The 11371-nt window shown below is 43.1% G+C and overlaps 1 pseudogene; it reads right to left on the reverse strand.

Moving 5' to 3' along the window:
- Positions 1-5884: 5884 nt before the first annotated feature.
- LOC104992364 lies at positions 5885-6730 on the reverse strand (annotated as a pseudogene).
- Positions 6731-11371: the final 4641 nt, after the last annotated feature.

The raw sequence follows: 11371 nt of genomic DNA on the forward strand, positions 1-11371 counted from the left end.
GGCTCACTTGTTCAGTCCTGCTGTGGGGAGGGAGGGACGCTGCAAACAAATAACACTGGCGTGTGCTTGCAGTGCTTCAGCCACACTGGGCCTTCCCCTGCTCACAGCGTGTACCCTCCCTGCCCACACTGCTCAGGCTCTTGGTTGCTCACCCCGGGAACCATCCGAGGCCGGCCCTGGACTGCATGCACATCCCAGGTCTAAGCCGCTCAGGTTCAGGCACTCGGGTAGTCCTCAGAGGCCCAGACTCAGTTGTGCCTGTGTTTTCTGCCCTTCCCAGGTCTTAGCAGCTCAGGTGATGAGGTGTTTGGTGAGCATGGTCACTGCGACTTATCCCCTCCCTGCCATTCAGTTTTCTGGGTGTACAACTGGTGCACCTTCTCAGGCGGATGTTGACCGTCCAGAACCCCAAGAAGTCTTAGTTAGCAAAGAAGCCTGCTTACAGTTTTGTAGATAATGTCTCTCTGGGGCTGAGATTGCCCCCTTCTGGCTCTGGTTGCCTGTCACTGGAGGGGGATGGTCTGCAGCTGGCTATCTCTGTTCAGTCCTTTGTTCTGTGCGCAGGCTTGGTGGTGTCTTAGGTTAGGGCTGGCTTTTCGCGTGGTAGTTATCCCAGTCTGGTTTGCTAGCCCAAATTATTTCGCTCAGATAGCGCTTGGGGCATTCAGGCCAGATCTGTACTCTAAGCGATGCAGCCCGTGCCTCCCTACCCAGCCCCCTCTTGCTGGTGGCGGGTGCAGGTGTCTGTGCTGCTTCTCTGCTGTGGGAGTTACCGTTGGGCTCGTAATCTGTGGGTTTTAATTGTTTATTTTTCCTCCCTGTTATGTTGCCCTCTGTGCTTCAAAGGCTCGGCACAGACTCGGCACAGACTCGGCAGTGAGAGTGTTTCCTGGTGCTTGGAAAATTCTCTTTTTAAGACTCCCTTCCTGGGAGGGCACTCTGTCCCCGCCTCTTTTGTCTCTTTTTTTGTATTTTATATTTTTTCCTACCTCCTTTTGAAGACAATGGGATACTTTTCTGGGTGCCTGATGTCCTCTGCCAGCATTCAGAAGTTGTTTTGTGGAATTTACTCAGCGTTTAAATATTCTTTTGATGAATTTGTGGGGGATAAAGTGTTCTCTCCGTCCTATTCCTCCGCCATCTTCTAGACTTTTTTTGAATAAATGTTTCTTCTTCATAATATGATCATAGGACAATGTTTAGAGATTTCATTATTTTTTTAAAATAATGTTACCAGTTATGGCTGTTCACCAGTAATAAGTTTGCAGGGCTTCTCATGATGCATTGTGAAGCTGGAACCTCTGTCAGTAGATTTAAATTAAATTTTGGTCACATTGCTAGCTCCCCTCTTCTTCCTTCCTGCCATGTGCATGAGTTTTGCATAGTTTCTTTCCCTTTCTTTTTGTTCTTTATTGTAGCTGAATAAAATATGGTTAACAAGGACCTATGTGATGGCTGCCATTGTCTTCCAGGTTGCCAATTTTTTCAGAACTCTTGGTTCTCCACTAAATGCAAATATGTTACATTCATAGAGGATCAGATAAATTCTATTGTCACCTTATATTTCCAAATAGTCATGTGTGATCTCCCAAAGTTTAGAAATGAGTCATTTAAGTACCACTTTCAAGTTACCTATTTTCATGGTAAATAATAATCAAAAGCAATAAGGCTATTCAGCTGTTTACTAGTTATCTAGACTTTGAGAACTTTATTGTTAGGACTTTGAAAGAAGTTTGTGGCATGATATACTGAGGTGTCCATTGCAGTTGTTCCTGTACCCCTTGTTAAAACTTTATTTATAGCATCCATCTTCAGTAAGAAAGCACTGAAGAACAGTCTCTTTAGGGAAGGATTTAAGTGAAGCAAAAAAAACCTGTGAAATTGAAACCAAAAGGAAGAAATAAAAAAAATAATGACAGAAATTGTGCAAATTAATGACAAATCCCAGAAAGAGGGCAAGTTATAGAATTCTGTCAGATGATTTATTGCAGCCTCTGAATTATTTTCCCAATTCCTGTTCTCCTAATTAGCCTCTTCTTCCATTATTAGGATCAGGGAATGGCTATGAATCCAGGGGATATCAAAGTAAACATTGTGAATTTTGGAGGTGTGTGACTAAGAAACCTAGGTAGGTAAATAAGGAAGGGAACTGTGGATTTCCTGAGAGTAACAGAAAAATGTGAAAGAAGAACCTATTTCCTGGTTTCTTGCTTTTTTTGGCTGTTGCAGCCAAGCAGTAAACACAGCTGATATCTGTAACTGTCTGTAACCATCCAAAGCTCTGATGACCCTTGGAACTAAGGAACACTGGGAGAAGAGGGCCTGGACTAACAGTGGTTCTTCATCCCAGGCCCATAAATCCAAGAACCCAAGAAATTGTCTGCACATGGTGGTTGCCCTTTTAGGACATCTGTTCTCTGTACCTCTACTGGAGGTTTATAACTATAATCAACCAACGTATGAGAAACAGTGTTGGTAAGCAGGCCAAGGTTCATAATTCCTACCAGTGGAGATTCTGGGGGTTTGTTCTCATTGGCTGAGGCCAAATTATTACAGTCGATATCATTCCATAAGTGTTAGTCGCTCAGTTGATCCCATGGACTGTAGCCTGCCAGCCTCCTCTGTCCATGAGATTATCAAGGCAAGAATACTGGAGTGGGTTGTCATTCCCTTCTCCAGGGGAATTTCCAGACCAAGGGATCAAACCTGGGTTTCTATGTTGCAGGCAGATATGTTACCATCTGAGCCACCAGGGAAGCCCTTTACCATTTCATCAGTTCAGTTCAGTTCAGTTCAGAAGCTCAGTCAGGTCCAGTTCTTTGTGACCCAATGGACTGAAACACACCAGGACTCCCTGTCGATCACCAACTCCCAGCGTTTACCCAAACTCATGTCCATTGAGTCGGTGATGCCATTCAACCATCTCATCTGTTGTCCCCTTCTCATACTGCCTTCAATCTTTCCCAGCATCAGGATCTTTTCAAGTGAGTCAGTTCTTTGCATGAGGTGGCCAAAGTATTGGAGTTTCAGCTTCAACATTAGTCCTTCCAATGAACACCCAGGACTGATCTCCTTTAGGATGGACTGCTTGGATCTCCTTGCAGTCCATGGGACTGTCATAAGTCTTCTCCAACACCACAGTTCAAAAGCATCGATTCTTCAGCACTCAGCTTTCTTTACAGTCCAACTCTCACATCCATAAATGACTACTGGAAAAACCACAGCCTTGACTATCTGGACCTTTGTTGGCAAGGTAATGTCTCTGTTTTTAAATATGCTGTCTAGGTTGGTCATCACTTTCCTTCCAAGGAGCAAGCGTCTTTTAATTTCATGGCTACAGTCACGATAGTGGTGATTTTGGAACTCAAAAAAATAAAGTCTGCCACTGTTTCCACTATTTCCCCTTCTATTTGCCATGAAGTGATGGGACCAGATGCCATGGTCTTAGTTTTTGGAATGTTGAGCTTTAAGTCAATGTTTTCACTCTCCACTTTCACTTTCATCAAGAGGCTCTTTAGTTCTTCACTTTCTGCCATAAGTGTGGTGTCATCTCCATATTTGAGGTTATTGGCATTTCTTCCAGCAATCTTGATTCCAGCTTGTGCTTCCTCCAGCCCAGCTTTTCTCCTGATGTACTCTGCATATAAATTAAATAAGCACAGTGACAATATGCAGCCTTGATATACTCCTTTTCCTATTCGGAACCAGTCTGTTGTTCCATGTCCAGTTCTAACTGTTATTTCCTGACCTGCATACAGATTTCTCAACAGGAAGGTCAGGTGGTCTATTATTCCCATCTCTTTCAGAATTTTCCACAGTTTATTGTGATCCACACAGTCAAAGGCTTTGGCATAGTCAATAAAGCAGAAAGAGATGTTTTTCTGGAACTCACTTGCTTTTTCGATGATCCTGTGGATATTGGCAATTTGATTTCTGGTTCTTCTGCCTTTTCTAAAGCCAGCTTAAACATCTGGACATTCATGGTTCACGTATTGTTGAAGACTGGCTTAGAGAATTTTGAGCATTAGATTACTAGTGTGTGAGATGAGTGCAATTGTGTGGTAGTTTGAACATTCTTTGGCATTGCCTTTCTTTGAGATTGTTTCCTTAATTTCACTTTTTAGCTAATTCTTTGTTAGTGTATGGAAATTCAACAGATTTCTCTGTATTAGTTTTGTATCCTGCACTTCACTGACTTCCCTGATGAGCTCTAGTAGTTTTCTTTAGGATTTTCTATATATAGCATCAAGTCATTTGCAAACGGTGACAGTTTCTTCTCCCTTTCTGATGTGGATTCCTTTTATTTCTTTTCTTTTCTGATTACTGTGGCTAGGACTTCCAAAACTATGTTCAGTCAAAGTGGCAAGAGTGGGCATTATCAACTTGCTCCTGATCCTAGGCTGAGTGCTTTCAGCTTTTCACTGTTGACTATGATGTTTGCTATGGCTTTGTCATTGTTGTTAGTTAGTCACTAAGTTATGTCCAACTCTTTTGGAACCACGTGAACTGTAGCTGCCCAGCTCTTCTGTCCGTGTGACTTCTCAGGCAAGAATACTGGAGTGGGTATCCATTCCCTTCTCCAAGGGATCTTCCGCATCCAGAGACTGAACCCACATCTCTTGCATCTGCAGGCAGTTTCTTTCCCACTGAGCCACCATGAAAGCCCATGGATTTGTCATATATGGCCTTTATTTTGTTGAGGTATGTTCCCTTTATGTCCCCTTTCCGGAGATTTTTTATTATAAATGGATGCTGAATTTTTCAAAAACTTTTTCTACATCTATTAAGATAATTGGATTTTTTTTATTCTTCAATTTTTTAACATGGTATATCACACTGATTGGCTTGCAGAAATTAGCTGAAGAAATTGCTGGAGATTAGCCCCCACTCTCTGCAACCAGGGAAAAGCCCAGGTGAAGCGGCAAGGACCCAGTGCAGCCAAAAATTAAAAAAAAAAAATGTAATGGCTACATAAAATTACCCAGCCAGCATTTTACCTTTTGCCTGGCCGACTTGTTACTCACTGATCATCAGATACAGCAGTTTAGGACAGATTCCATGGGAAACACACAGTGCTTAAAGGGAAGAAGTCCTCAGAAACAGGGACAGGTAAGGATCACAGAAGAGACAGGGAGAATTCTCATTGTGTCAGCTGATTTTGAGGAGTTCTTTTCTTTACTTACCCTAAAGAAAAAAGGCTGACTAAAAACATCAAATGTATCATCAAAAGTGTCCTATATAAAGTGGGGCTGGCTGGTAGGATTTTGCAAACCTGCTCATCCATTAGACTCCTGGTAAGACTTTGCCTGAGAGGAACTGTCAGAGATCTGAGTGCCATCTCAGGGGGCAGGGAAGACAAGGATTAGGGAAGCCAAAAGTGACCACAAGCTTGCCTAGTTACTACCCTGCACTCAGGAAGCCTCTCGACCTGCTGTTACACTAGCAGACACAGTATTCTTTCCCTACTTCCTTTCTACTCCCTCTCTATGGAGCCCTGCCAAAGAGGGCTCCAGCCCTTCTCATGTAAATGCCATCTTTACCCCTTCACCTCTTGAGGAAGGAAGAGTCCAGACGCTTATCTCTTAACATGGTGGTCATTAAATTTGGGGGTTACTCTACATTTCGATTCAACAGATACTCATTTAATTCCATATGTGCAAGAAAGCTGAAAACCTCGGTAGTTTCTTCTTTTTGATTCTGCCTAACTAAAAGCTCTGCTGCATTTGTGTATCGACAAAGGCCATCAGCTTCATAGGAACAGTTCTGTCCAGCCAAAAGGCCAAAATCTCCAGGGGGCAATAATTTCCAGGTTCACGGTACAAAATGCTGCACACCTGAAATTTTAAACAACTGGCTACACAGTATTCCTCCCTTCCATCTACTCTCAATTACTGGAAAAGCTCAGACCACTGGGAACATACATATCTTTCAAATTTTGAGAGTCTTCTTCAAAAGTCATGCCTCACATACACTGTAAAAGAGATTTTCCTCTTCATTTCTCCAGTACTCTCCCTGGGCCAGGGAGTCCCTCATAGAGGGATTGCACTTAGCCAGCAGAACCTGGATGCCAATGGCCTCATGAACCCTGAGGACTTCTTTCATCATGTGGATCCCACTGGATCTAAAAGCTGTATTGCACTGCAGTCAGTCACGATGGTGTGGAATTCTAAGGAATCATGGGAAAGTCACACTGACCCTGGATTCCACTGAGAGTGGCTGTTTCCCTTTTGATCTTTTTCTTTGATACCTTCTTCTGAGATGCCTATAAGATGATTGGATGGCATCACTGACTCAATGGACATGAGTTTCAGCAAGCTCTGGGATTTGGTGATGGACAGGGAGGCCTGGCGGGCTGCAGTCCATGGGGTCGCAAAGAGTCGGACATGACTGAGCTACTGAACTGAACCGAGCTTACTAAGACTGGATTGAGAGCGGGGTTGTTTTCTAAAGAAGATTTAAAATATTCTTTCTTCATGTAATAGAGAGTGGATTCAAAGTGGACAACCTTGATGGCTGATTTAGCCTGACAGTTCTTGTAGGCAGACGTGGATTCAAAGATTTCAGGCTCTTTTGCTGGGCCAAGCAGTGAAGTCTTTGACTTCTGAGTGTAGAGGACGAGCCAAAATGTAGAAAAACCAACCCCAATAAGCAGGCCTATTTCAGTACTTAGTTCAGAGGACAGCATAGTACCAAGCCAGATAACTGTATCCATTTGGCTAATTCTCCACATTGTTTATGGAATTCTCTAGGCCAGGATACTGCAACGGGTAGACGTTCCCTTCTCCAAGGGATTTTCCCAAACCAGGGATCGAATGGGAGTCTCCTGCATAGCAGGCAGATCCCTTACCAGATGAGCTACCAGGAAACCCCCACATCTTGGGCAGATTCTTAAATTTACATAGGGCTTTCCAGAGATTTGGCTTTCCAGGGTGCACTAGTGGTGAAGAACCCGCCTGCCAATGCAGGAGACATAAGAGTCACAGATTATATCCCTGGGTCAAGAAGATCCCCTGGAGGAGGGCATGGCAACCCACTCCGTTATTCCTGCCTGGAAAAGCCCCATGGACAGAGGAGCCTGGTGGGCTACAGTCCATGGGGTCACAAAGAGTTGGACATGACTGAGCAACTAACACTTTCACTTTCAGTGATGAATAATCCTACCATTACTCCAAGGGAGTCTGAGTCCAGGGAGATACTTGGCCTGAGTGGTAAGAGCTGTGAAGGAGGCACACGTGACAAATCCACTCAGCAAGGCATCAGAGAGATAGACTGAAAAAAAGCCCACTTGATAGAGCCCATTGCTACCTGATAAACTCCAACCTTAATGGTTACCGTACTGTCAACTATAATGTCATAGCTACTTGTGTTACATATCTTGCCTAATGTCTGGCTTAATAATGTGCTCCCACGTGAAACCATTCCCAAAGAAGAAGCAACATTGGCAGCGTCATAGCCAACTCCATACAGTTCTCAGTCAACTACAGCTGACTGATCATAAGGCACAACACTCCAAAATGCCCACAGAGATGTGATGGGAGGTCCCCAATAGGAAGTAAATGAAGATGACAAAGGATGTATGTAGACCATCATTATGTTCCTGTCCAGACGAGAGAGAATAACCAGTGGGCTGGGGCACCAACAAGATGCCCACAATCAAGCCAGATAGCACATCTCCTAAAATATTTTTCTTCAGATTATATTTTGGGAGCCAGTGCAAAACAGGAAGGAAACAAAAAATGATATCTTGGGGTTTGGTTGGATGGCACTGGCAACTCTAGTGTTTTTGTGGTAAATTTTCTGAAGTTAGTATCTGGTTTCTCTTAAGGTTCCAAGTGGACCCTAGGATAAGGTCTGCATTGACCATTAGTCTCAAATTGCTGGAAGCTGTTACATGATTCCTCTTCATGCTCCAGAGGGATCCTACATGGAGAACTGTATTGGTTATTTCCTTAGTGGAGTCCTCAGATGAAAGATTATCTTGCTTTTTATTTTTCAAAGACATTTCTGGAGATAAATGTTCCAGCCTCCCTGAGCAAGTCAATCAAATTGGTGAATTCACACAGGAGCTCTTCAGTCCTCAATGCAACTGGTCCAGGACGCTCTTCTCACTTTCTATTTTCAGGCCAAACTAGGTTGAGTGCATTCCATCTACTTTGGAATAGCTAGCTGTCTGTGATTTGTGGGTCAAGAGGCTTTTCCAAATTGCTTGAGTCTGGCCCACCCCCACACAACCTGGCTTCAAGGTGCATCTTCCATCATGGCGGGACTCAGGGGATAAGGTGGTGTGGGCAGAGGCACCCACATCCAGGCAGGCGTCCCTTTAACCTATCAATCCCTTGCCCATCCATTGCCTGGCCCCTGTAAGAGGAGGGCCCAGCCAGGGAAGGCAAGGGAGTGCCATGCAGGCACTATCTGGGAGGTGCAGAGTGAAAGCCCAGCACGGTTTAATATTTTGTTGAGGACTTTTGCATATATGTTCATCATTGATATTGGCCTTACTTTTATTTTGTGTGTTATCTTTTCTGATTTTGATATCAAAGTGATGCTGGCCTCATACAATGTGTTCAGAAGTACTTTTTCCTCTGCAATTTTTTGAAATCATTTGAGAAGGATAGCTGTTAGCATTTTCATAAATGTTTGGTAGAATTCACCTGTGAAGCCATCTGGTTCTGGACTTTTGTTTCTTGGTCTGAATAACACATTCAGTTTCATGACTAATTATTGTGAAAGTAAAAGTCGCTCCATTGTGTCTGACTCTTTGTGATCCCATGGACTGTACAGTCACTCTCTTGTCACTGAGATATCTGTATAGCTGTCATCTCATGGAGACATTTTCTAAACACTTGACTCAAGAGCTCCCTATCTGTGCTTTTCCCTATTAACCAGCTTTATTTCCTCTGCCACAGTGATCACAGACATGACCTTGTTTATTTATTTGTTGGCTTGTTCATTATCTTTCTCTTCAAATGTAAGCCCCAAGGGTAGTGGGACTCTGTCCATCCAGGGCCCAGAACAATGCCTGGTACAGGTTAGGTGCTGTATAAACACTGGTTGTGTCAGCTGACTTGGGTTTCTTGGCCGTTACTGGGGCATATTCAGGAAATTTTACTGTATAGAGAATTAAACTTGTTAATTGTTTTAAGTATAAGGAAGTCTTTTTGAGTCTGCAGTTAGTGGTTAGCAAAGTTGATATGTCACTCTCGTTGACATTCAGTTGAAGGTTTATTGATTTCAATTTTTCAGTTTTCTTTAGGTATTCTGGAATGAAAATACTCCTTAACATTTTATAATTTTGCAAAACCTGTAAGCCCTAGGCATTCTACCTGTGGTGTCTAAAGGAAAAATGGACCTTTGGGGGGAATTATGTAATTTCTGTATTTCTCTTTTGTCCGTGAATCCAATAAATGGAATTTACTTCTTTTTAAGGGACAAATTGTGTGAGATTATCGGCTGACTGTGTCCTGAGGTGTAGGCTGCACGTAGAGTTAGCCACGCCACTCGTCAGATGCCAACGGGAAAGACGCGCCCTCTAGAGCACATTTCGAGAACTGATGTGGCGTGAATTGGACTTTGTTCTCTGAGGCTTGCCTGGCTGCGTTTTTATTACAGTGTACAAGTCAGGGACTATGTAGGCCGTTAGTAAATATTTGCTGGATGAATAAATAGAACCACGAGGCTTTCAGAGTGCCCTATGGAAGTGAGTAAAAAAAAAAAGCAGAGCTGTAAACTGTCCCTTTAGAGATGAAGTGAAGGTTGATGATAACACAAAGGTTGATGAGAAGAGAAATATGGAGGTAATGAATTTCAACATATATTTCTTGTCTGAGTTTCAAGAGGGGAGAAGAAGAAAACATGGAGTAACTTTCCAAAGGGAATGAGCCAAAAATCTGGCAATGAAAGTTTGTTCATCAAAGTTTATTTAAAGGGACTTTTTAAACAGGAATAGGCCCCAAATGAGGTGAGGCACAAACTCCACAGGCTGCTGAGTCGACCACAGGATGAGAGAAAAAGAAGAATGTAATAAGAGTGGGAAAAACAAAGACCAGCTGAAAACTGTGGGTTGTTTTCATCTGTAAGCAAATCTTTAAAATATAGATGCTACACTTATATGTGGAATCCAAAATATAACACAAATAGACCTATGTACAGTGGGCTTCCCTGATATCTCAGTTGGTAAAGAATCTGCCTGAAATGCAGGAGACCTGGGTTCAATTCCTGGGTCGGGAAGATCCGCTGGAGAAAGGATAGGCTACCTACTCCAGATGTTGGGCTTCCCTTGTGACTTAGCTGATAAAAAATCTGCCTGTAACACAGGAGACCTGGGTTCGATCCCTGGGTTGGGAAGATCTTCTGGAGAAGGGAAAGGTTATCCACTCCAGTATTCTGGCCTGGAAAATTCCATGGAGTGTATAGTGCATGGGGTTACAAAGAGTCAGACACGACTGAGGGACTATCGCTTTCACTTTCACTCTCATAGGTGGTGCTAGTGATAAAGAACCCACCTACCAATGCAGGTTAGACTTAAGAGACTGGATCCCTGGGTCAGGAAGATTCCCCTGGAGAAGGGAATGGCAATCCACTCCAGTATTCTTGCCTGGAGAATCCCATGGACAGAGGAGCCTGGCGGGCTACAGTCCATGGGGTCGCACAGAGTTGGACATGACTGAAGCAGCTTAGCATGGCAAACCTATCTGTGAAACAGAAACAGAATGGCAGACATAGAGAGCAGACTGGTGATAGGAGCAGACTCCTCCAAAGAGGAGGGGGTTGAGGAATGGGTGGACTGGGAGGCTGGGGCTAGCAGATGTAAGCCTTTATATATAGCATGGATAAACAGCAAGGTCCTCCTATATAGTACAGAGAACTATATTCAGTATCCTGTGATAAACCATAATGGAAAAGAATAAAGAATGTGTAAATACGTATACCTGAAACACTTTGCTGTACAGCCGAAATTAACACAAAATTGTAAATCATCTATATGTCAATAAAAAGATTGATAATATATAGCTATTATTAGGAAAACTTGAATACTTATTGGATATTTGATAGTATGAAATTAGTAACTAGGTACTGTGCTTGCACAATGAAAGAATACTAATATTTAGAGATACGCAGGGAATGAAATGCTCTCTGAAATTTGCTCCAAGACCTTCTGCGGCATGGGTGTGAGAAGGTACAGCTAGAGATGAGGCAGTATTGACTGTGTGTTGATGATTTGAAGCTGGGTAAATAACCGCAAATATGCAGATGACACCACCCTTATGGCAGAAAGTGAAGAGGAACTCAAAAACCTCTTGATGGAAGTGAAAGTGGAGAGTGAAAAAGTTGGCTTAAAGCTCAACATTCAGAAAATGAAGATCATGGCATC

The sequence above is a fragment of the Bison bison genome, unplaced genomic scaffold (assembly GCF_000754665.1).
Source record: "Bison bison bison isolate TAMUID 2011002044 unplaced genomic scaffold, Bison_UMD1.0 scf7180017848412, whole genome shotgun sequence".
Lineage (NCBI taxonomy): Eukaryota > Metazoa > Chordata > Mammalia > Artiodactyla > Bovidae > Bison > Bison bison.